General features: G+C 42.6%; 1 pseudogene; it reads right to left on the bottom strand.

Moving 5' to 3' along the window:
- Window positions 1–21,471: 21,471 nt before the first annotated feature.
- Window positions 21,472–21,896, bottom strand: LOC102841317 (annotated as a pseudogene).
- Between the last annotated feature and the right edge of the window lie 4,413 nt (window positions 21,897–26,309).

Raw genomic sequence — 26,309 nt, 5'->3', positions numbered from 1 at the left:
GAAGTCAATGACCATATCTTTCTTCTGAGACATCCCTAATCTTTTCAGTTGGCAGCTGAGCATGTTTAACCATTTACACCACTCAGGAACTCCCTCATACTTACTAGATAATGCCTAATTTGTATAACCAACTTATAATGCCACCAGCAATACAAACATGAAATGCCATTTTTGATACTTAAATCAAAATATTTCCTTTGCCACTGAAAATTCCAGATCTCAACTAACTCAAGTGCCAGTTCCATCGATAGCATGAGTCAATCCAAAAGTGATCTTGAGCAAGTATGGACTGAAAGAAATGTTCAGTTCTGTTGAATTTTTGGCTAAGTCATCACAGCCAACTTTGAAAGCAAACAATATGCTTAGAAGAACAATAAGAAATCATATATTGCTGGGTCAAAGATGCAAAATGAAGACAATTCAATTCAAGCAAATACGCTTACAAAAGTAAGTTGGCCATCAGAATGAATCTGAAATAAACTGAGCAAATCTAGGTCGTTTTTGTTACTCTCCATTCCCGTGTACGCAACAGCATTGCAGAACTCAACTTGCTAGATATAAAGACACAACTGGTTTTGAGAATCAATAGAGAAAGTATCTGCCCCCTCAAATATGTCTATAAATAGTGACCATACTCAAAACCATGGAAATTACTTCCAAAGAGTGAATTTTATGGTATGTGAATTACGTTCCATATAGCTGATGTTACACAATGCTATCTGAAGTAGAAATGGCTGTGCCTTCTTTCAGCATGAGGTCACGTTCACGTTCAAGCAATGGGGGAGACTGTGTTTCATAAAGTCACATAGACTGGGTAGTATAGATTGAGCATCTCACCCTTTTTTTTTTTTTTTTTTTAAATTTCTACAAGCAGTACTAAATTTCAAAGCACAAATGCAATGACAGCACATACCGTGGGTGAGAAGAGAAAAAAAAAAAAAAAATCGTGTAAGTCTAACATTACTGCTCACATTGCAATCTTGACACCATGACTTTGCAAAAAAAGGAAAGGAAGGAAGGAAGAAAGAAAAAACACAAAAAAACAAGGGCTTATACTTAACAGCAATACCACAATCCAGAAAATGCTACTAACAGATGTCCGGGGGGCACTGAGTCATACCTGCAGCTTCATTTGAACTCCTGAATTTCTTGACTTCTGTATATTAAAAATCCCATCACACTACAGCTCCAACTTTTCTTTCTGCCTCTGATCAGAGAATGCATCTCTTTATCATCTGACATCATCTCTCCCATGAAATGCTTGCTTTTGAACAGCCCTGAGGTTCAGAGGACACTTTTAAAAAATGTTAAACAATAAAAACTGTCAAGAGATGACTGGGAATGGAAAAACAGCCAAACCTCCTTTGATGGCATCTTTCTGCCTAGGCAGCCTTCCCACACCCCCACCCACATCCATCAAGCGAGCTGCATCTCTTTCCTTCTTTCAAAGCTCACCTCAATTCACTTCTCTCTGACTCTGTAATGAAGGCAGCTACAATTACAGCAGAAGTGGAGAATAGAATAAATTACGATCTAGCCCTAGGGCAAGGAATAAGTGTTCATTTGTGTCTAGAAGTCCAAATGGAGCCCACTGAGCACACTGTATTTTTAAAATCTGATGTCTCTGCAGTAACATGCCTATACTTTTCCCACCTTTACTCAAGGAATTATCAATGGTCCATGATGCACGGAGGACTGGTCCCTCTCCAGGGACTCGAGGACCAGGGGTGGCATAACTAGTTGCAGGAATCAGATAGATAATGTGTGATTCATGGTGTTTCTGCTCAGAAACGTACAACCTTTTAGAGAGGGGAGGAATTTATTATGCACAGAGAGCTCCTAATACTAGGTAATTTTTCAAATCAGCCTACATTTATTTAGCAAATATTTACTGAAAACCGACTACATGCCAGGCAGTCTACTAGATACTCAGATCAAAAACATGACTAAGATGGGGTCCCAATACAGACAGAGTTCAGGTTCAGGGGTATTGTTAAGTGCTGTGGAGTTGGTTCCAACTCACAGGATTTCTGAGGAGTGATTGGTGGGTTTGAACCGCCAACCTTGCAGTTAGCACTCTAGTGCTTATCCTGCAGCTAATCCACAACAGGACTCCATTATCATGAGTCACCAGAACACTATTCAATGATAAAAATAGCAACTCTTCCCTCTCCAGAAAAATGCACTGAGGGCACAGAAATAGTTCAGTTACCCAGCAAGCATTCTAGAAATGGGTTTGTTTCTTTTTGTTTGTGTGGGTCTAACTTATTTACAAAGTTTTCCTTAGCACCTAGCACTATGCCTGGCACACAGGCAGCATTTAGAAGTATTAGGATGAATTGGCTGTATATGACAATAATATTGGCAGGTGAGAAGCCAGTGGAGATGATCACTTAAGGACTCTGAATATAGTCTAAAATCGGTCAGTGAATGAAATCACGTTACAGACGCTGAGTCCCTATAAGTGACCATTTTTAGAAAGACAGTGTTAAGTTGTAGAAAGGGTGCTAGAGGAGGGATCAAGAGTCCATATATCCACTTCTGGAGCAGGTTTCATCTTGGATAAGCCATGTTCTTTGGATCTGTTTCCTTTGAAGTCAAAAGTTTCATTCCAAGAGCCTTAACGTGCAGGTGACCTAGAAAGATCTGAGGTCCTGAAGTCAATTCAGTACATCATCTAGGCGATGACAAATGGTTGTGCGGGGTGTCTGCCTTGACTACACTAAGTCATTACAGGAGAAATGCAAGCACTTGCAATTTGCTTGTTGAACTATTTCATCAGCATCACTGTTATAAGTTGTGGGAGAATAACCTTGCTTGTTGTTGTTGTTAAGTGCCGTCAAGTCAGTTCTGACTCATAGTGACCTTGCATAGGGTTTCCAAGGAGTGGCTGGTGAGTTCAAAATGTCTGAGTCCAGTGCTTATCCTACAGCACCACACCATGAGGTCATACTGTAGTAGACTGAATCCTAATCCAATATGACAAGTGTCCTTATAGAAAGAGAAAAGAAGCACAACCGTGTGAAGACTAAGACAGAAATTCAAGTCAAAGAATGCCAAGGGTTACAAGGAACCCTCAAAAGCAAGGGAGAGACAAGCACGTTCCCCTAGTGCCTTCAGCGAGAACAAGGCCCCATTGAAACCTTGATTTCAGCCTTCTGGCTTTCAGAACTATGAGACAATACATTTCTATTGTTTTAAGCCACCCAGTTTGTGATACTTGTTACAGCCACCAGAAGAGCCCAACATCTTACCAAGTACAAGATCCTCTATTTAACGCTACTCAGTTCCCCTGGACTAACCCAACATGTGGGAGAGATCGACTTCTGAGCAGCATGCTGAAGCAAAGTGAGGAAGACACAAGAACAAGTTGAAGAATGGCTCCAGAAATTGTGTAATGTTAGCACATTCCAAGCAGCACTGAGCTGCTCATTCTGAACAAAGGTATTAATGAACCTGCACATAGAAATTACCACAATAGAATAATAGACATCGTAATTAATTTTTTTTCTCCAGCAATATTATCACTAATGATGGCAAAATCTTCAACAGGAGCACAAGTAATGATGAAGAAACAATCTCACACAAACCCTTGGTACAGACTCTACAGAAGATGCAAACTGGACTCTTATCTGGTCAGCACCTGTTTTTCTGGATACACTGTTTTGTTGTTTTCCAGCACTTATTGCAGACTCAGTGTTGGCCTTTGCTGTTGGTGGACTGGGCACTCAGTAGGGGCTGTAGTCAAGTAGCCTTGTTGTTGTTGTTGTTATGTGCCGTGCAGTTGGTTCCGACTCATAGTGACCCTGCACAGGGTTTCCAAGGCTGTAAATCTTTACAGGAGCAGAAAGCCTCATCTTTCTCCCATGGAACAGCTGGTAGTTTCAAACTGCTGACCTTGAGGTTCACAGCCTGATTTGTAACCACTACACTACCAGAGCTCCTTAGTGAGTAGAAGTTCATGTTATTCATCCATGCATAGTCTCCGTCTCTACCACCATGACCACTCTGTTCATGAGGCTATTGGACAATGAAAAGATTGGCTGGGGAAAGAATGTGTCATGTGATCCACATGAATGTTAAAATTTTCCAGTAGTAAAGTCACCCCCTGGTGAGCATTCCCATGAGACACAAATATCTCCACTTCTTTCACCCATTCAGAAAGGTCTTCACATACCTCTTCCTCTTCCTCACTATCACCAATTTCCTAATTATATTCCTTTTAAGACACTGATCATCTAGCTAAACTATTGGTCACAGCCCATGTGCCATTGGCTTGAAAAGCCATTCTCCTTTCAAGCAAAACAAGCAATGAGGTGCACTGCTTGAAGTTCTTGTCCATTAGGAAGATTTTCCTTCACCGCTGTCCTTCAGGGAAATCCCAGGAGGGAGCTGCAGAACTTCCAAGTAGAGCCTACGTATGGGGCAATACCATCTGTAAGCCTGGCACAAACTTTCTCTTGCTCAGTACTCATCATAAGGAAATCCCCAGGAGTCCACAGGTGCAGACTGGGAGAGGGAAAATAAAGTGACGAGTGAAGCCCATGGGCATTTGGACCCCTTCCTCAAGTAACTTACTTCAGGTTTTACTTGAATCTGATCTTATACAAATACATACCACTTTCATTTAATCATGAAGTGCTACTGTGCACACCCTACTGTAGTTACTGTGGGTCAGACATACAACATCCATTTCATGATGGGCAGCTTGGGCCGTATTGTGACTTGTTATTCAGTCTCTACTAATGCCCAATAACTGTTCAAAAGCTGTTTTTCAAAAGGTGAGTAGTTATCTGCAGAGGGTAGCAGGACTTTTTTCCAAAATCCTACGAGTCTGGACCATGATTCACCAACAGGGGCCTGCCAAAGTCTGCAAGCAGCATCTCTACCTGCCACTGCCACTTGAAAGCACCACTGGATCAGCTGGATCTTAAGGACCAAGTGGCAGAGCAGTTTGCATTGCAGCCTGAACCTGTGGCAGAGTCTTGTCTTGTTCTGGGCCCCACTCCAAATAAGTAGCTTTTCAAATCACTTGATAAATAGGCCAGATTAGCACACCCATATCAGTGATATGTTGCCGGTAAATCCAAAGACACCCACGAAGCATCGTGCCTCCTTTTTAGTTAGAGGTGACACCAGGAACAACAATTTATCCTTCACTTTGGAAGGAGTGTCCTGACATGTCCCATATCACGGGACCCCTAGAAATTGCCTGAATTTTTTGTTTGGCTAATTTCCCACATCTCCTGGTGTGGCACTGTAGGATCAACAGTGGACTGCAAACCACAAGGTTGGCAGTTCAAACCCACCAACTGCTCCTCGGAAATTCTGCATAGGGTCAAAATCTACTCGAAGACACTTAACAACAATAACGGCATGCAAATTACTTACCAATAAGTCTAGGTCATTGATACTTCTTCCTTGCTAAGCTTAATGCCATCAATGTAAAGGATCGGTGTGATGTCTTATGGAAGACAAAAGCAACCCTGGTCCCTGAGGGTTAAATGATGACATAAGGCTGGAGAGTTGATATAACTCTGAGGGAAGACAGGAGAAGTGAACTGCTGTCCTTGCCAGCAGAAAGCAAAACGTGTCTAGTGGCCCTTCAAAACAGGTATGGTGAAAAAGGCATTGTTGTTATTAAGTGCTATTGAGTCAGTTCTGACCCACAGCGCTCCTGTATAGGGTTTCTGAGGAGCAGTTGGTAGATTTGAACTACCAACCTTGAGGTTCAAATATCCTACAGCGCCACACCAAAAGGCATTAGCCATGTTAATAACTACATATCTGGTACCAGGGGATGTATTAATTTGCTCAACAACATTAATTAAGCACACATATCTGGAACAGTAGCTGCAATTGGAATCACCACCTGGCTAAATTTATGATAATCCACTGTCATTCTCCAAGACCCATCTCTCTTTTGCAAAGACCAAATAGGCGAGTTGAATGAGGATGTGGTGGCAATCACCGTCTCTGCATCTTTCAAGTCCTTGATGGTGGCACTAATCTCTGCAAGCCCTCCAGAATGTGATATTTCTTTTGATTAATTCTTTTCCTAAGTAAGGGAAGTTCTAATGACTTACGTTTGGCTTTTCCTACCGTAACAGCCCTTACGTCACATGTCAGGGGTCCAATGTGGGAGTATCTATTCCAATTATGCATCCTGGAACTAGGAAATCACTACAGGAGGGGTTCAGGGGACCACTGGACCCACAGTGAGGTGGACCTGAGCTAATACTTCATTAATAACCTGACTTCCACGAAACCTACTCTGACACCTGGGCCAAGCTGACATTTTGGGTCTCCTGGAATTTTTATCAGTTCAGAGCCAGTATTCTGAAATCCCCTCAAAGTCTGCAATTTCGTATTTCTGCAATGAACAATCAATTACTCTTGTAAAAGGCAACAGAAACCTTTAGGGAAGACTGGGAGAAAGATTAACAGTATAAATTTGGGGAAATGTAGTGAGGTCTTTCCTCAAGGGCACATGACCTTCCCATCGTACAAGGGTTTGTGAGTCTGTAAACTGGCTCAAGTCTGGGAATTGATTGAGGGGCCATGACTCTATGGCAGTGAATTAAGTTAAGACTGGTGTTCACTTGATCTCGAATTCATCCACTTATACAGATCACATAAATATTTAGTAGATCTCACATCTATTTCACTTCTAGAGATACCATTTCGAAGTAGTACACACTGTAAGTCCATACAAGTAAGACTATTTTGACTAATGCTTTGATTCCGCTATCCATTGCATAATCACACCAACTTTGTCCCACTGACAATGCCACAACTTGCTCCCTACCATCATGGGCTCGAATCATCCAGTCATTTAGGTGTCTTAATTCACTTGAGAACAATTCCCACTGTCAAATAACAATCAAGTAGTCTTCAAGGATGTTGTGATATCCTTCACAAGTTTGTAGTCAAAGGTATGATTTCTATGCATTCCAAGGTTGGTTCTGTGGATCCAACCTGATAAATCCACTCTACCACACCAATTTCCCAATGTCTTTGGATACCTTTCTTCTACAATATACCCAAGCAGGTCTGACATTTCTACTTGATTTAGTGGAGGCCACCACTTAACCCATGCTTCAGGAAACCAACCATGTAACTATTAGATCATTTTCTAATCTCTTAAACTGAAATACTGAATGAAGAATCTGTGCTTACTGGGTTCATATAAAAAAAAAAAAAAAACAGGCTGATCCAACTCTATATTGCTTGCACCATTACCCTACATAGTCATTCCCATTTGTTGTTGTTGTTGTTGTTAGGTGCCATCGAGTTGGTACAGACTCATAGCAACCCTATGCACAACAGAACAAATCACTGCCCAGTCCTGGGCCAACCTCACACTTGTTGCCGCGCTTGAGCCCATTAATGCTGCCACTTTGCCAATCCATCTAGCAGGGGGGCTTCCTCTTTTTCTCTAACCCTCCACCTTACCAAACATGGTATCTTTCTCCAGTGACTGTCCCTCCTGACAATATGTCCCAGGTATGAGAGACGAAGTTTGGCCATCCTGGCCTCCAAGGAGCACTCTGGCTGCACTTCTTTCAACACAGACCTGTTGGTTCTTTTGGCAGCCATGGCACTTTCAATATTCTCCTCCAACACCATAACTCTTCTACGATCTTCCTTATTCACTGTCAAGCTTTCTCATGCATATGAGGTTATTGAAAATACCATGGCTTGGGTCAGGGGCACCTTAGACCTCAAGCTGACATCTTCGCACTTCAACACTTCCAAAAGGTCTTGTGCGGCAGAATGTCTTGACTGCTGCTTCCATGAGTGTTGATAGTTGATCTAAGAAGAATGAAGTCCTTCACAACTTCAATTTTTTCTTCATTGATAAGAATGTTGTTTATTGGTCCACTGGTGAGGATTTTTGTTTTCTTTACATTGAGATGCAATCCATACTGAAGGCTGTGCTTTTTGATCTTCATTAGTAAATGTTTTAAGTCCTCTTCACTTTCAGCAAGCAAGGTTGTATCATCTGCATATCACAGGCTGTTAACAAGTCTTCCTACAACCCTGATGCCACGTATTTCTTCATATAACCTAGGTTCTCGGATTAGTTGCTCAGCATACAGGTTGAATAATTATGGTGAAAGAATACAACCTTGTCACACACCTTTGTTAATTTTAAACCATTCAGTCTTCCCATGTTCTGTTATATATTTTTTTTTTAATTCAAGCATTTTTTTTTTGTAATGTTACATCCCTTCTCTTAGGTCACATTTTGTAATTCACCGAAAGTCTAGTTATAGGTCTAGATGCAAAAAACAGTGGTGCGATTGAATCTTAAGGATATCCATCAATGTCTTATAAAACACCTGCCTCAGGTGATAACCCTGGTGCTACCTCAGCCTGCGCAGGCACAGCAGGATTCATCTCATCACATTGGATGGAAGGGAGAATGGTGTTATTGGGGAAGGTGGCTTACTAAACCAAGAGGAGTAACCTCTTTAGGTGGGAGCCCCAGGACTCGTACTGCTGACAGCAGTGATTCAATAGAATTACGTTCTTCCACAGCTTCCTGATGATTTGTTCATATGTCCCATGTCAAGTTTCAGGATCCCATTTCTTCCCAATCAATGTCCTCAATTTCACTTCAGACACTATTCAGATTGAGTCTTCAACTGACATTGTAATGCAGCCACTCTTATGATCAGACTCTGGGCTTGGTTTCTGGAAACCTCAACTCTGTTACTACAAGAAATGAGGTTTTCTTTTAGGGTGTAAGTGACAACTTTCAGGTTTTGTATGTGATACTTGATCTGTGACACTGAAGCATGGCATTCAACCCTTGGTTTCACCACTTTGTCTAGGGAAAGTAGGACCAACCAGTCAGCTTCCTTATACTTCTCATTCTGATGAAATTATAGAAAGGATCAATTATGTAATCACCTAGAACCTTGTGTCTCACAATGTATGTTCTGATGGTGATGATAGTTTGCATATTTCTATCACCACCTCATACCATGGTATTGGGCATGTCCTCTTTACTACAGGATGCGCGATCATCAGCGCCCTTCAGTCTCGCCAAACTTGAGAACCAATTCAGAAGACTAATTGTCTCAGTTACCTAGAGCTGCTATAATAGAAATACCACAAGTAGGTATTTTTAATAAACAGAAAATTCTATTCTCTCACAGTGTAGGAGGCTAGAAGACTGAATTCAGAGTACCAGCTCTAGGGGGAAGGATTTGGGGAAGGTCCTTGTATCCGGTCAGCATCCACAGGCCCAGCATTCATAGGGATCTCCATGTGCCTTGGGTGTAGGAGGGTTTTAGAGTCCTGGTGTGGTGCTGTAGGATAAGCACTGGACCACAAGGTTGGTTTGAACTGCAAAGTCAGGGGTTGAAATTCACCAGCCGCTCCTTGGAAATGCCATACAGGGTCTCTATGAGTCAAAACCAACTCAACAACCACAACTTAACAACAACAACAGGAGCATCTCAGTGCAGGGACCCTAAGTTCAAAGGACGTGCTCCATGCCCAGCTCACCTTTCTTGATGATTCCGAGGTGCTTCTCCCTCTGCTAGTTTCTCTCTCATAAGAGAGCAAAGTTTCCCCAAGGAAGCTCCTCTTAGATCAGATCAGTACTGTGACCTGAGAAACGGCAGGACATATCCCATTTCCACACTTCTGTATTAACATAACCAACACAGCTAAATCCTCTTCAACATAAACTAATCTAAGGAGTGGCTGGTGGGCTTGAACTGATGACCTTGCAGTTAGCAGTCCAGTGTATATCCTACAGTGCTACACCAAGACTCATCATTTGTAGAGATTTATTTCAGGGAAATGGCTCATGCTGTGTTGTTGTTGTTAAGTGCCATCGAGTCAATTCCGACCCATAGCAACCCTGTATAAGGTTTCCAAGGAGCAGCTGGTGAACTTGAACCGCCAACCTTGCCATTCAAATCACTTTGCAGTACAGCTCATTAACCCACAACGCCACACCAGGACTTCTCATGCAGTGTGAAGGCTAACAAATCCCAAATCTGTGAGCCAGTTGTCCGACTAGAGGTTTCTCTTGATTCATATGGTAATAGGGAATGATGAGCCCCAAACTGACAGGCCAGACAAGTTATGTCTTACAAGACACACTTATTAAGGAGCTGCTGAATCCCAAAATTTGCAGATCAAGTGACAGGCTGCTGGCTCATATTTCAAGAACCTGACGTCTAAGAATGACCAATCAGGATGCAGGGTTGAGAGAGAACCAGAAGTCCATACATACTGGACGCAAGCCACACCCCAAGGAAAAGCCCCAAATGCAGGGTCATTACATAATACTAAGAATTACATCCTAGACAAGTTGACGCATCGTATTAACCGTTACAAGAAGCAATCATTTCAATGTTGCTATTAAGTGTCATGGAGTCAATTTGGACTCACAGCAACGCTGTGTATGGCTTCTGAGGAGCAGCTGGTAGGTTTGAACTGTTAGCCTCATGGTTAGCAGTCCAGTGCTTATGCTACAGTGCCATACCAGGACTCCAATCATTTAAATACAAACAATGATATCACAGCATAGGGTTTATAGAACGCAATTCTCTAAGTACCATGCCTACCAGGTGCAGCTGAGAAAATAATGTTCTGACTTCCCAAGCTCTGATATTAAAGTGGTGAATTATGAAAAATGAGTTTCTTAGGTTTTTAAACAATTTTTTTTTTAAGTGTTTGTGAAATCATAAACACTAAGATATAAAGAAATAATGAAAGCCGTCAGAGGTTTTAAGGAGCACAGTAATAAAAGGAACCTGTTCACAGAGAGGCGGGTTCCAAATACAAAACGGTCAGAGCGATACTTAGAAGTGTAGCTATTAATAGAAATAATACTAGAGAGGTTTCATTATGCAAATGTCTTATATGTCTGCCAGAAAAATACCCAGTAAAACAACCAGGAACAATAATGCTCTCCTCATGGGGTTAATTGTGAAGTTTACGGAAAAAAAAACCAAAGCTGCCGCCATCCAGTGAATTCAAACTCAGGAACTCCATGTGTTGAACAGCAGAACTCTGCTCCTTGTGAGTTTTCTTGGCTACAGTTTTTATGGGAGAGGCTTAGTGGTATACTGGGTTACAGGTTGGGCTGTAGTTCAAATCCACCAGTTGCTCCATAGAACAAAGATGAGGCTTTCTGCTCCTGTGGAGAGTTCCAGTCTCAGAAAACTTACACAGGGTCACTGTGAGTTGGAACACAACAGCAATCGTTATGGAAGAAGATCACCAGGACTTTCTTCTGTGGTGCTACTGGGTGGGTTTGAACCACCAGTGTTTAGGTTAGTAGCCAAGTGCAAACTATTCATGAAACCCAAGAATCTTTATGAATCTTAAGGGAGAAGGTATGGGCAGTGCTGGAGTCCTGGTGTGGCGCTGGAGGATAAGCACGAGACTGCAATGTCAGTTGGAACCATAAGGTCGGTGGTTCAAATTCACCAGCTGCTCTCCTCAGAAACCCTATACTGGTCATTTTGAGTTGGAACTGACTTGATGGCACGTAACAACAAAATCGACGGTACTGCTGATGTGGAGTCTGGAACTAGGTAAGATCCCATCTTTCTCCTCTCTCTGAAGTCAGTGAATAGTGGTCTGTGGGCACTGTCTTGTCCCCTACTCACTGTTCTCCCCTCATACCATCCCTCTGTCCTCCCTGTCCCTGGCATTGAGTCCCCAAACTGTGGACATCCAGCATCCTTCCAGGGACTGGGGTGCACTGAATTAGTCCTTTCACTCCCTCATGGTGGTCTCAAAATCTGTTCACACCTCACAGAGTGGCCAGGAAGCTTACATGTGACAATACATACAAGAATCTGATCAATCCAGGAAGAATATTTCTTCTAGCTAGCTCTGTAGTCATGCTGCAGGTTAATGTGCTGGACTGCAAGGTCAGCTTGAACTGTTAAGGTCAGCAGTTCAAGCTCACCAACCGCTCCTCGGAAACCCTATTCAGAGTCTCTGTGAGTTGGAACTGCCTCAACGACAATTGACAACAGCAACAATGAAGACCTGGGATGAAGGGTAGGAAGGTCCTACCATCAGAGGTGCTTCTACCCTGCTGTTTCGACAGTGTGCCAAAAGTCAAGAGGAACTTGAAAAAGCCCCCAAGTTACCATGCCAACTTTAGAGTTGCATAAACACCAACCTCTGCAGAAACTAGGAAATGTGAAATTGCTAGACATTTTCAAGTTTGAAGGTAAACTACTTTCAAAAAGAAAAAGTGGAAAACCAGTAAGAAGTGTAAATATATTAGTAAGTACTCATTTCTAGAGTCTATTATTAATAAGTAGTCATTTTGTTAGTAAAAACACACTAAAAAGAAAGGTCTGTATGCCTTGTTAACTTGGTTACTTCTTAAGATTTTCTTGTTTGACAGATTTGAGATTTAAGCACCGCCATATTTTTTTCTTTCCAAACAAGGAGGATTATAAATGAAGTAATTAGTTAACTAATTAGACAAGTAAGTCAGCCATTTACAAGCCTGCAGAAATTCCTCCCCAGCCTTCTTTCCCCTCTTCTCAGTTTTGAAGGGAAAAACCCTTGGGGCAAATATCATTGCAGTGAATATTAAAGGAAGAAGGAAGGAGTCCCTGGGTTGTGGCTATGAACACAAAGGTTGGCAGATCGAGTCCATTCAAAGGAACCTAGGAAAAAGACCTAGCAATCTGTTTTTGTAATGTCAGAACCTTGGGAATCCTATGGAGCACAGTCCTACTCTGATACACATGGGTTGCCAAGAGTTGGAACTAAGTAGATGGCAATTGTTTTTAGTTCAGTTTATAGAAACACATAAAATTCATTATTTTTATGTTGTTTTTTTCCCCTATCATCCACAAATCTAGTTCTTCCAAGTCTGCTCCCAGCTATTGCCCAAGTTTAACTCACTTACTGGATGTATCCAGCGAGAGCAACGAAGGGAGCTGCCACAATCACAGCGTGTTTGGGAACAGGTGATGCCCCCACACCTTCCGGGCAGGCGCCTGTCTTCCCGGGTGTGCAACGGAGCCGCGGGGCAAGTCAGGCCTGTCCCTTCAGTGTGTAAGGGTGCTGTGGGACAAGTCAGACACGTCTCAAAAAGCAACAACCCAAGAGGTCCAGCATGGTTGGAGCAAGTGTGTCCTGAGCCACTTCAAGTGATTACAGACCCAACACTCAGGACTAACTAATGGGAAGTGAAGTCAAGATGGTGACAGCTCAAAGCAATGGCATGAGCCTCATGTCATTTGGTGAAGGGGATGCAAGGAGTCATCTCCTAAGAGTAGGACAACTATGCTTGCACCTCATTTGGTTTGCAGACTAACACATGTTTGTTAAGAATACATATGTGTTTACATTCTAGAGAGATATTATGTGACTTTGACCTCCTGTCACCAATTCTAACAATGCCCACACTAGAGCCAAGAACATGACATTCCACTCACTGGAGTGTGAACCTCTAGCAGCCATCAACTGTGGCAACACTCCCCATTCTAAGTGAACTTACCTGTTGTCTAGCTTCTGAATGCTCCATCCTGGCCATCAAGTATCTCCAATTTCCAACCTGGGATGTTCATTAGTCTTCCTCCTCACACGAGTTTCAACAGGGTTCCTCATGATTCCCATCAACACTAACCCCATTTAGTTCTGGCAGCCAGGTAATCATCGAACTTAACATGAATGTAAGTTGACTTAAGTTACTCAAAGGAACCCTGAGGGCACTGGAGTTAAGCACTAACTTAGAGGTTGGTGGTTTGAGCCCACCAGTCTACTTCCACAAGGATCCCAGTTTTGGAAATCTTATGGAACAGTTCTATTCTGTCCTAGGGGGTCTATATGAGCCAAAATCGACTTGATGACAATGAATAAGTTGCTCAAGGACTTCTGGTGGGTGATGGACTGGTTAACGGATCTGCTGTGGAATGAAAGGTTACTCTGTCTTTCAATTCCATAAAGCCACTCCACCAGACAAAGACCAGGCTGTCTGCTCCTGTAAACAGTACTGACTAGAAAACCCTATGGAGCAGTTCTGCTCTGTCACATGGGGTTACTATGAGCCACAATTGACTTGACAGCACTCAACAACATCAATTTCTGTACAGCACAAAAGTTAATCTTATCCATACCTCCCATGTGACCTTCTGGATTTCAATTCCCTCACCTGTTGGTGTCGTTAAGTGCCATCAAGTCGGTTTCAACCAATAGCGACCCTGTAAAAGGTGTCCAAGGAGCAGCTGTAAGATTGAACTGCTGACCTTGCAGTTCAAACTGACCTGCGGTCGATTGCTTATCCTACAGCACCACGCCAGGATTTCCTTAAGTGTAGAGGAATATCCTCCGGGGGATAATGTTGTTAACTGCAGTCAAGTTGGTTTCAACTCATAAAGACCCTGTATAGGGTTTCAGAAGGTGCTCTGGTAGCGTAGTGGTTACGAATTGGGCTGTGAACCTTAAGGTCAGCAGTTCGAAACTACCAGCCGCTCCACGGGAGAAAGATGAGGCTTTCTGCTCCCGTAAAGATTTGTAGCCTCGGAAACCCTGTACAGGGTTGCGATGGGTCGGAACTGACTCCATGGCACATAACAACAACAACATAGGGTTTCAGAGGCTTTATTTATTTATTTTTGTTGAGTTTTTATTGTGAACTGAGTGACAGTTTACATGGGAGAACATCGGCTTTACACCATCATTTCATTGCAATGATGACAATCTCCTCCATGCATCATTATTCAACAGAATTTGCCCCCATTCCCTGTTTTGTTTTGCTTTCCTTTGGGGGTGGGGGGTAGGATGTACATAGAAACACTCAGGAATATATACTAATTTAAACCACCATGGAGCACAGTCTGCAAGCCTGCCTCCTGGCCACCAGCACTCAGTAGTCCCTTTCTTCCCATGAATCTAGAGTCCTCAGCTGCTACCTCTCTCCATGTCCCCAGCTCTGCCTCTATCTCTGGTGTCATTGCTTCTCTGGATAAGGTCCCACATTCCGCTCGTGCTCTTCTCCCTTGATGGTCCTTGATGGTCCTAGGGTCCTTTGTTTCTGGACTGTAAGATTAACTACTCTCCCATTTTGGTTACAAAACTTTTACATCTTTACAGTTGTGACAGTCACAATTAGTCATGGGAACAATTACTCACTATTGAATCATAAGAATCTTATCCCCATCTCTTTTTACCAGACCCTTGTAGACAAGATGAAAACTACTCAGTAGGGACTCTACCTTCCCCTGCACACTCTTAAACTAAACTTTCTCTTGAAGCCAGTCATTTTGTGCTTTTATCACCCCCGGCATAGCGGTTACGAATTGGGCTGCAAACTGCAAGGTCAGCAGTTCGAAACTACCAGATGTTCCACGGGAGAAAGATAAGGTTTTCTAATCCCATAAAGATTTACAGCCTCGGAAACCCTGTCCAGTGTCGCTATGGTTCGGAACCAACTCGACGGCACTTAACAACAACATCCATAAATATAGGTCAAGTTCATCAAATTATAGCAATTTATTTTCATTTCCTTTATAAAAAATTGCTGTGTGTGAGTTGTTGTTGTTTTTTTTTTTAATCTTCTAGTTGAGTTCTAATTATCAAGTCATCAAGGCTAGGTCAAACGGGTACTATCTTTAAGTCTGGGCATTTTTGTGCATCTCCCCTCACTTCATATCAGCGGGATGCCTCATTCTCAGCTCTAGCCCTCCGTGGCTATGTCCTTGTCCATGGGATCAGAAATCCCCATGTCTCACTTTGGACCAACCAGCCCTTCCTCTTTCTCTCATCTTCAGGTCAACGGGAGTCTATAGAGCATGGCTGAACTTAGCTCATTTCTTCATTGCTACCTTTCTCCCTCTTCCATTCACCAGTAGACCAACGTGGACCCCAGCAAGCTTAGTGCCTGCTCATGTCTTGTGTGCCTTTTGAGTTTCAGTCTTGGAGGGGGTTTGTCCTGAAGGGACTTGATTGCTTGCCTTGATGGCTCACCGGTGAACAACTTGCTTGTTCTTGTAGTAGCCAATCATACTGCCATTTTTGTTTTAGATTTTTCCTGCTGATCTTTCTTTGAAGATGTATCTTGTATTGCTCTAGCTGTTTCAGGTTTGTCTGCTTGTCCTTGCTAGTGGGAATGTCCACCCCTCCGAAGGTTCTGGATGAGGCTCAGAATTCTACCTAAGGTCCTATACACTACAAAGGCTCTGCAAAAAGCAAGTTCTAGAACCCCTTTTAGGTACTCCAATCAGTCATAGGCTGAAGATGGGCTTACAACCTTTCTGTCATCATGTTTCCTGACATTCCTTTCTATACAACTCAAGTGTCCATTTTACAATAGTAGGTAAGGAAAACCAATACTCTTAAGTCAGTCTTAGTATTATTTCCCCTCTTTAGGGTATGCCTCGATCCCTGTATCACAGAACCCTGTTGTTCCAAGGCTGAGCATGCATCACTATTTACCTCTGCAAACCTGCTTCAGGGTTCCCCTAGCTACCTTGTTCTTTCATCCCCTCCCCATTTTTATGTATTGCCCTTCCCTTAAAAAAAAAAATCATGGGAGCAGAAAGCCTCATCTTTCTCTCACAGAGTGGCTGTCAGGCTCAAACTTCGGACCTTGTGGTTCTCAGTTCAGTGCTTATCATATTGGACTACTACACTATAAAACTAGAGAACGCAGGCATTGATCCCCTTACCTCTTAGCTCATGCTAAGCAAGCGTTCTACAATTTGAGCAAATTCCCCAACTGGAGAGGGGGAAAATAACAATCCCTAAGTCATAGAGTTGTTGTGAGAATTAAACATTTATCTTTCACATTAATGTGTGTATGTGTAACACAGACATTTAATGCATACAAAAGTGCTCAGCGCAGTAACTTGGGGAACACAACATTCAGAAAATGTCCGTTGCTTTTTATTACCATTACTATTATTACTATTATTCTGTCATTTGTGCTTACCCTTGCCCTGGTGTCCTCCACTGATTATTTAACTCTTGAGAGAATGGGCTAAACTTACTGCCCCCAGAGACTCAGAATGTCACAGAAGTTTAGCATCAACTGAGCATTAAGTAAGTTTAAGGACTAAGGTGCGCCTGACCCAAGCTATGACATTTTCAATAAGCTCATATGCATGTCAAAATTGGACAGTGAATACGGACGACCGTAGAAGAATTGATGAATTTGAGTTATGTTGTTGAAGGGGAATATTGAAAGTACCATGGAGTGCCAAAAGAACAAACAAATCTGTGTTGGAAGAAATACAGCCAGAGCGCTCCCTGGAAGCCAGGATGGCCAGACTTTGTCTCTCATTCTTCGGACATGTTGTCAGGAGGGACCAGTCCCTGGAGAAGGATATCATGTTTGGTAAAGTGGAGGGTCGGAGAAAAAGAGGAAGACCCCAACGACATGGATTGGCACAGTGGCAGCAGCGATGGGCTCAGACGTAGCAACAATTATGAGGTTGGCCCAGGACTGAGCAGTGTTTCATTCTGTTGTGCACAGGGTCACTCTGAGTTGGTACTGACTCAATGGCACCTAACAACAACAGCAACAAGCAACAAAGATAAAAGACTACAGCCTTAGTATGGATTACACCTCCATGTAAATAAAACAAAAATCCTCAAAACTGGACCAATAAATAACATTGTAATAACTGGAGAAAAGACTGAAGCTGTCAAAGACTTCATTTTGTTTGATCCACAATCAGTGTTCATGGAAGCAGCAACCAAGAAATCAAACATATTATATTAGGAAATTTGCTTCAAAAGACCTCTTTAAAGTGTTAATTCTGTCTTAGGAAAAGGTGCACCTGACGAAGACATAGTACTTTCAGTTATATGTGTAAGTTGGAATAAGAAAGACCATTAAAGAATCAATGCTTTTGAGGTGATGGCATACAGAGACAGAGCAGCAGAGGACTAGAGGCCCAAGGACTGAGAAAGGCAGTGTGACTGCAGGCAGGAAGCTGGCTTGAAAAATATACCTTTTGGACATTTGAATGAATGTATATTTTCAGTGTGGTATATGAAGTCCTGGTGTGGTGCTGTGGGCTAATACGTCAGACTGCAAAGTCAATTGAACTGCAAGGTCGGTGGTTCAAGCTCACCAGCTGCTCCTTGGAAACCCTATATTGCATCACTATGGGTCGGAATCAACTTGACGGCACTTAACAACTACATATGTACATTAAAAAAAAAAATTTTTTTAAGACAATAGAGGTAAATACTGTTGGCTGATGGTGCATGGAGGGGATTATAATCACTGCATTGATTTGTTCAAAGTAAAATTGGTGATCTGCCCTGTAAACCTTCATTCACTCAATTCACATAAAAAGCTTAAAAAAAAAAAAAAAAAGAATGCCTTTGAAGTATGGTAATGGCGAAGCTGACTTAAAATACCATTCTTTTGATAGTCCATGGTGTTTTTAAGTTTCGTCATTACCATAATTCAAAGGCTTTTTTTTTTTTAAAGAACGGAGTCCTGGTGTGACAGTTTGGGTTAATGTACTTGACTGTGAAGTCAGTTTGAACTGTGAGGTCAGTGGTTCAAGCTCACCAGCTGCTCCTCGGAAACCCTATACATGGTTTCTGGTGGTCAGAATGAACTCGACAGCACTGAACAACAACCAGAAAAACAAACTAATCTGTGTTGGAAGAAGTACAGCCAAAATGTTCCTTATAAGTCAGGAGGGTGGACTTGGTCTCTTGCACTCTGGACATATTATCAAGAGGAACCAGTCCCTGGAGAGGGCATTACACTTGGTAAAAGCGGAGGGTCAGCAAAGAAGAGGAAGACCCTCAGTGAGATGGACTGGCACAGTGGCAGCAGCACTGGGCTCAAACATAACAATTGTGAGGATGGCACAGGACTGGGTAGTGTTTGTTCTGTTGTACATGGGATTGCTCTGAGTCAGAACCATCCATCCGGATGACACCTAATAAGAACTAACAATTAACTGATAAGTCTTTCAGTAATGTAAATGGATAACACATGTGGCTCCAAACAAAAAGTTGGTGAGTCAGTCAACCCAGAAGCCCCTTGGAGGAAAAAACCTGGGATCTACTTGTGAAAAAATCAGCCACTGAAAGCCCTATTTAGTACAGTTCTCGGACACACAGGTGTGGCACCAGGAGTTACTCAAAAGTAACTGGTGTTTCCTTTTCAACAACTAAGTAGCAACTTAGCAAGGACTCAGGTATTTCAAACTTAACCTACACTTCTGGTTACAAACGATCGTTCATATGTGTGAATGCAAGCAAAACCAGATACAACTCACTATATCCGATTCTTTACAGCAGCGCAGTGACAAAATCAGTAAATTCAAATCCGCAGAGAAATGAATGTCAAGAGGGCTTCACAAGGAGAAAGAATATCGATGTCACACATGAGCATAACCAAAAGCCGCTGGAAGAAGTGACCTGTGGCGTGTTAAAGGGTGTGGGCGAGGTGGGGCAAGCTGCCAGGGTAGCGCCAGTTCACACTCAAGGCTAAGTTCACACTGGCAGGAGAAGGGCAGAGAGTGTGCTGTCTGCACAAGGAAAATTGGCTCCTTGCAAGGGGTCTTCAAAATTCAAGTTAGTTACCCCAGTTAGGGGTCCTGGTGGGGCGCTACAGGATAAGCACTCAACTACAAGGTTGGTTTGAATTGCAAGGTCAGTAGTTCAAACTCACTAGCCGCACCTAGGAAACCCTATACGGGGTCGCTATGGGTTGAAACAGACTCCACAGGACTTAACAACAACAACCCCAGAGCTTTGTCTTAAAACTCCAGCAGCACACAGCTCTCCAAGTAAAGGACACTTGCCTATGGGGTATTAAAAAATTGAATTTTATCTAAGCTCTTTGTTTAAAAAAATAAAAAACCCTTGCTTTTTTGCAGATTCCAGTGGAGACAGACTTACTTATGTGCTCTATTTAAATAACTTTAGAATGTTGTTGTCGGTGTTGTTGTTAAGTACTGTGGTGTTGGTTCGGACTCACAGGGACCCTGTACAGGGTTTCCGAGGCTGTAAATCTTTACGGGAGCAGAAAGCCTCATCTTTCTCCCACGGAACGGCTGGAGTTTCGAACTGCCGACCTTGAGGCTAGCAGCCCAATTCGCAGCCACTATGCTATAGATGTTTCCATTTCTTATCTCACAATCTTCTCTCCAACCAACCAATCTTTGTCCCTTCCCTACCACTCTCTCACCCCCAATTCCCATTGCTGGTCTCTGAGGTTCCCTGTGGATTTATCATGCTGCTGTTGTTAAAAGTCTTTGAGTCAGTTCTGACTCTGAGTGACTGACCGCACGCACAAGGAAAGGAAGCACTGCCCAGGCCTGTGCCATCCTTACAATGGTTATGTTTGATCTCAATGTTGCGCTGACACGTTTGATCCCAATGTTGCGCTGCCATGTGTCAATCTCTTTTTCAATGACCTTAATGGAAGTCCTGGTGGGGCACTGTGGTATAAAGCACTGAAACCTCAAGGTCAATTTGAACCACAAAGGTTCCTTGGAAGCCCTGTTGTTGTTGTTATGTGCCGTGGAGTCGGTTCCGACTCACAGCGACCCTATACAGGGTTTCCAAAGATGTAAATCTTTGCGGGAGCAGAAAGCCTCATCTTTCTCCCTCAGAACAGCTGGTAGTTTTGAACTACTGACCCTGAGGTTAGCAGCCCGATTCGTAACCACTACGTTACCAGAGCTCCTTATACAGGGTCATTATGAGTCAGAACCGACTTAACAACAATGGATGTTTGCAGCTGTTTCTTTCTTCTTTCTTTTGAAACGTTTTATTGTGAACTGACAAGTTTACAGAGCATGTATCATCAATTTTACATTCAATAAATCACACACTTTGTTTCATCTCAGTGATTTTGCAACAACAGTTATCCTACTTCGTCCCTGATGTTCTTATTTCCATTCCACCCTCTGTCACAACCCTTTGGAACTCTGTCCTTAGGTAAATGTTGTCATTTTGATCTTGAATGTTTAACAATTCCATGGCCAGCATACTTCACTATCTTGGTAGAGTCCCGTCCCATTCCCCCCTCCCCATACTTATCTACCACTTTGCTGGAAATTGGACCACAAGGGTGAGTTCTGTTCTAGGTCTGAAGGGTGGTCTAGGGCCATAGTTTCAAAGTCTCAAATTCCTCCAATCTCTTTCTGACCAGTAAGCCCAGTCATTTTACAGTTTGAATTTTGTTCCTTAGTTTCTCATATTGAGTTGTATCCAGTCAGCAAATGAAGTTCCTGAAGTCATTAAGCTTTGCTCCACTCAAGTCCTTACTCTCAACTCTGCTTTGAGGAGGCAGCTCTTTCCCAGTTATGTTTTTTTTTTTTGGTGTTTTATTTTTTTTATCTTATTAATACAGCATTTATTTACCTTCCCTCTGTCAAACCCTGAGCCTATTACTTTCCCCAGGCTGCCTGGGGAAGTACAAGAAAAGGAATATGTAGGGCAGACGAGACATGGAAAAAAAGAACTTGGGAAGTGGAGACAACTCCTTCACATGGCGAAGAGGATGAGAAAGGCCACCATCAAACAAAAGAGCCCCATGGCCTCCAAGAGGGCAAAGCCCAGAATGGCGTAGGAAAAGAGCTGCTGCTTCCGAGAAGGATTCCTGGCATATCCAATGATAAGGCTCCCAAACACAGTCCCGATCCCAGCTCCAGAGCCAGCCACTCCAACTGTGGCGGCCCCAGCCAGGATGAACTTGGCTGTTGTGTCAGTGTCTCTTGAGATTGTGTTGGTTTGGAAAGCTCGACTAGAAGTAAGTGAGATCAGGGAACGTGGGGCTGTCAAGCTGCTGGAGTACTTATCTGCCAGTGTCTGGGATTGTTTAGTACCACTGCAGACAATGGTTGGTTCAGAAGCTGAGAGGTGCTCCTGACCAGGGAAGGGGCGCAGATGAATTTGGGGCAGGTGTACATTTTCAGGGGATGAGGGGGCTGCTCCAAGTGCAGAGAAAACAGAGAGGGCCCAGTCATGTTTTGAATGCCTTTCCACCTGAGGGACTCATTTGCAGGCAATTTCAGATAACGTTCCGCTGCTATTCATAATGTTTTCAGTGGCTAACCATTCAGAAATAGTCTGCCTCTTCTTCCTTCTAGTCTGTGTTAGTCTGGAAGCTCCAGTGAAACTTGTCCACCATGGGTGACCCTTCTGGTATTTAAAATACATAGCTCCCAGCATCACAGCAATACACAAGCCACCAAAGTACGACAAACTAACAGACTCTTCTGAGATGGTAGAGATGTAAAACTTTCCCAAAGTCGTACGTTAGTAGTAGCAAAGATGTTTTATTGTCAAGTAGCCACAGGGACAGGTCTCCTTGGTTTTGGTAGGACACAACAGATATGGTCATTTTCCTCTCTGGAGTCACCCTTTGACCTTCTCATGCGGGGGAATCTGCCTCCTAATCCAATTGCCGTCACCCTTAACGCTCAATGGCATCACACCTAAGATTTTTGGCAGTATGAAATTTAGATGTTTTGATGGCTACTAAATAATATCTAGTGTGGCACTGTGGGATAAAGCACTGGACCGAAGGGTCAGTTTGAACCACAAGGTCAGCAGTTCAAACTCATAAGCCATTCCTTAGAAACCCTATACGGTCACTATGACTTAGACCTGTCTCCATAGCACTTAACAACAACAATAAAGTCATTAATAATTGGGAAGCGTGGTGGCTCTGTAGGACAAACTTTGGACCATGAACCACAAGGTCAATCGTTCATGCCCATTAACCACTCCTTAAGAGAAAGATGAGACTTCCTGCTCCTGCCAAGATTTCCAGTCTTGGAAAGCCTATACAGGGTCGCTGTGAGTTATAACCGACTCAACAGCACTTAACAATAACAACATCATTAATAATAAATATACAATTAATGATTACTTTTAAACTGCTTTTATAGACATACTTTATGCCTTCAAAGAAACAAAACATTTGGATTCCATTTTCTTGGGATCTCTTCCTTACAGACCACAGCAGCTCCATTGCAGTAGGAAATGTCACAGCTTGAACGCCAGGTGCGTTATGTAAAAGAAAAGTAATAATAATCCAAACTAAATTAGCTTTTACACCTCACAACAGACTGGGAACAATAAAGGAACTCTTTGAAAGAGGAAGAAAGGAATGAATTCAGCAAACTAGAAATCAACAGCTTTTTTCAAGTCAGAGTTACCTCCAACAAGTGAGTTCTTAGCAAGAAAAATTGCTTACCTTAAAATAGCCATGTCAAGCTAGGAAGAAATGTCTCACAAAACAGCCATTAGATTTCCTTTTGGTGATTTGGAACAAGACAGGAAACGACATAGTTCAGTGTTACACTCTCCTAAGAAACTCTGTTACACTGCACACTATTCTAGGTAACAACAAGTGTGTGTGTGTGGGGGGGGGGGGGCAGGGAGGGAAGAGATTCCCAGAAACATGTGAATCATAATCATCAGTCATCAGTTGGGAAATTTAAAACATAATGACTAGCAATTAAGCATGAAACTCTTCTTTGCCAAATGTCCAAGACATACTTATGTAGGTACCAAAAGCATCGCTCAGCTCTTGAATTTTTTTTTAGTTTGGGAGCACACAGATTTTTTTTTGCCAGACCTTCACATACTAGTATGAAGGAGCAATGACTATAGCAACATACAGATGTTAAGTGCCTTCTAGTAGGTTCCTACTCCTAGTGACCCTGTATAAGGTTTCTGAGGAGTGGCTGGTGGGTTAGAATGGCCAGCATTGTGATTAGCAGTCTAGTGCTTATTCTACAGTGCCACACCAGGATTCCAGCATATGAATTTGTTGTTGTTATTGTCAAGTGCCGTGGAATCTGTTCCAACCCATAGTGATCCTGTACAGAGTTTCTGAGGAGCAGCTGGTGAGATTGAACCGCCAACATTGCAGTTCAAACTGACTTTGCAGTCCAGTGCATTAACCCATAGCACCATGCACTGTTCACATATATACATAATTAAGAGTGGAAGGAGCCTAGCGTTGTAGTTACAAATCAGGCTGCTAATCTCAAGGTTAGCAGTTCGAACCTATAGGCTATTCCATGGGAGAACGATGAGGCTTTCTGCTTCTATAACATTTACGCCTCAGAAACCCTCTACAGGGTCACTATGAGTCAGAACTGACTCCACGGCACAGAACCATCACTGCCACCAATCAGGAGTGGATTCAGTATGTGGGGCCTGAAACCTAAAAAAAATTAGGGAATGGCGAAGGGTCTTTAACCAACGATTTACAAAATGATCAATACAGAAGTCGGTATAGGAGTCCTGGTGTAGCACTATAGACTAAGATGTGGTTAAGTGCCATCGAGTCGATTCCCACAGCACCACACCAGGACTCCATACTGTCGTTGTTGTTATGTGCCATGGAGTCGGTTCCGACTCATAGTGATCCTGTACAGGGTTTCCGAGGCTGTAAATCTTTATGGGAGTAGAAAGCTTCATCTTTCTCCCGTGGAACATCTGGTAGTTTCAAACTGCTGACCAAGAGATTAGCAGTCCAATTCGTAACCACTACGCTACCAGAGCTCCTTAGGACTCCATATACCACACTGAAAATATATATTCATCGAGTCAGTTTTGACTCATATCCACCGTGTATTGGGTTTCCAAGAAGCACCTGGTAGGTTTGACTTTGCGGTTTGAACCAACTTTGTAGTTCAGAGGCCTGGTTTGGAGGGTGGGCTAATCGTCAGACTGCAAAGTCGTTTGAACTGCAAGGTCTGTGGTTCAAGCTCACCAGCTGCTCCTTGGAAACCCTATACAAGGTCACTATGGGTCGGAATTGACTTGATGGCACTTAACAACAACAACGAAACAGTCTTAGAAGGGACCCATACCAAGTAAGAAGCTTTTGAAGCTGAAGCAATACTAGTTTCAAGATAAATCTACTTTGAGCTATTAAACATACGTCACAAGGGTAGGGATCCCTTAAATGACCAAGACATACATATTTAACTACAGTTCTCTTTAAAACCAAGTATATTGTGAGCGCTTTAGTATACATTCTTGCTGAGTTCACCTGCTATGAGTTGGAAATCAGAAACATTCACTCATTATGTTAAAGATAAGTTATTACACGAATTACATTATGTTAAACCTCAGGGTCAGCAGTTTGAAACTACCAGCTCTTCCGCGGGGGAAAGATGAGGCTTTCTGCTCCAGTAAAATTCACAGCCTTGGAAACCCTGTACAGGGTTGTTATGAGTCAGAACCGACTCCACACCACGTAACAACAACAACAACAAAGATAAGTTATTACATGAATCCCATTATGTGTGGCTTTACGACCTACCAAGAAAATCTGCAGTCTACAGTAACTTATTAAGCAGTAATGCCTAATTTGTGACAATGCATCTAAAGGATTCCTAAGAGAGTACCCCAGATTAACAGTACAGTGCAACTTAAACTCAGTGAATAGCATTATAACTGAGGAGGGAACAATGTTGATGGTCTAGCACCAAACCAGTTGCCAGAGTCGACCCCAACACATGGAGCCCTCAGGTGTGTCAGAATAGAAGTGTGCTCCAGAGAGTTTTCAGTGGCTAGATTTTCAGGAAATGGATCATCAGACCTCTCTTTTAAGATGTCTCTGGGAGGACTTGAACCATCAACCTTTCAGTTAGGAGCTAAACATGTTAACCATATGTTACCAACCTTTCAGTTAGGAGCTAAGCATGTTAACCATATGGTCCACCCAGGGACTCCAGTGTCCCTGAAATCAATGAGCCTAGGCTTGAGTTATGTGTATTATAGGAGAAAGCACTTTCTAAGAGATGACATTCTGTCTCTGTGATCCTCTCCACTCATTGATTATAAGGAGAATACTCCAGCACACCTCAATTGTGACAACAGAAAAGAGATACGAGAAAGCCTTTGAACGTCTCAACTTTAAATCAGTGTATATTTATCCTTTCACCAGAAGAAATCACTGTGACATAAAAGATGATTCAAGAATCACAGGCTTCTCGGATTTGAGGCAAATCTCTATCTCAGAACAACATAAAGTGAAGACTGTCCCATTAACTTTCAGAAAGCCGATTGGACCCTTCTGGGTTTTGTTTCTTCAGGCTCTGGAGCTCCAGGGTGCCAGTGAAGGGCAGCTTAAAGCAGCAATTGTTATAATAGAAATCTGAAAATAACACATTCACTCTGGCACGCCAACTCACTACTTTTAATTGTGGCTCATTAAAGATGTAAATAGAAGAAGAATTATGTTCTCCTCTACTACAATTCCACTGCTGCAGTAAAATTACAATGCTTCTGCTTCCATGCAAAAAGAAACACTTCTGCTTTGAGTAATTTAACCAAAAGCAACGGTAATGATTCAC

Source organism: Chrysochloris asiatica, unplaced genomic scaffold (genome assembly GCF_000296735.1).
Source record: "Chrysochloris asiatica unplaced genomic scaffold, ChrAsi1.0 scaffold00040, whole genome shotgun sequence".
Taxonomy (NCBI): domain Eukaryota; kingdom Metazoa; phylum Chordata; class Mammalia; order Afrosoricida; family Chrysochloridae; genus Chrysochloris; species Chrysochloris asiatica.
This window is presented reverse-complemented; position numbering and strand designations above follow the sequence as displayed.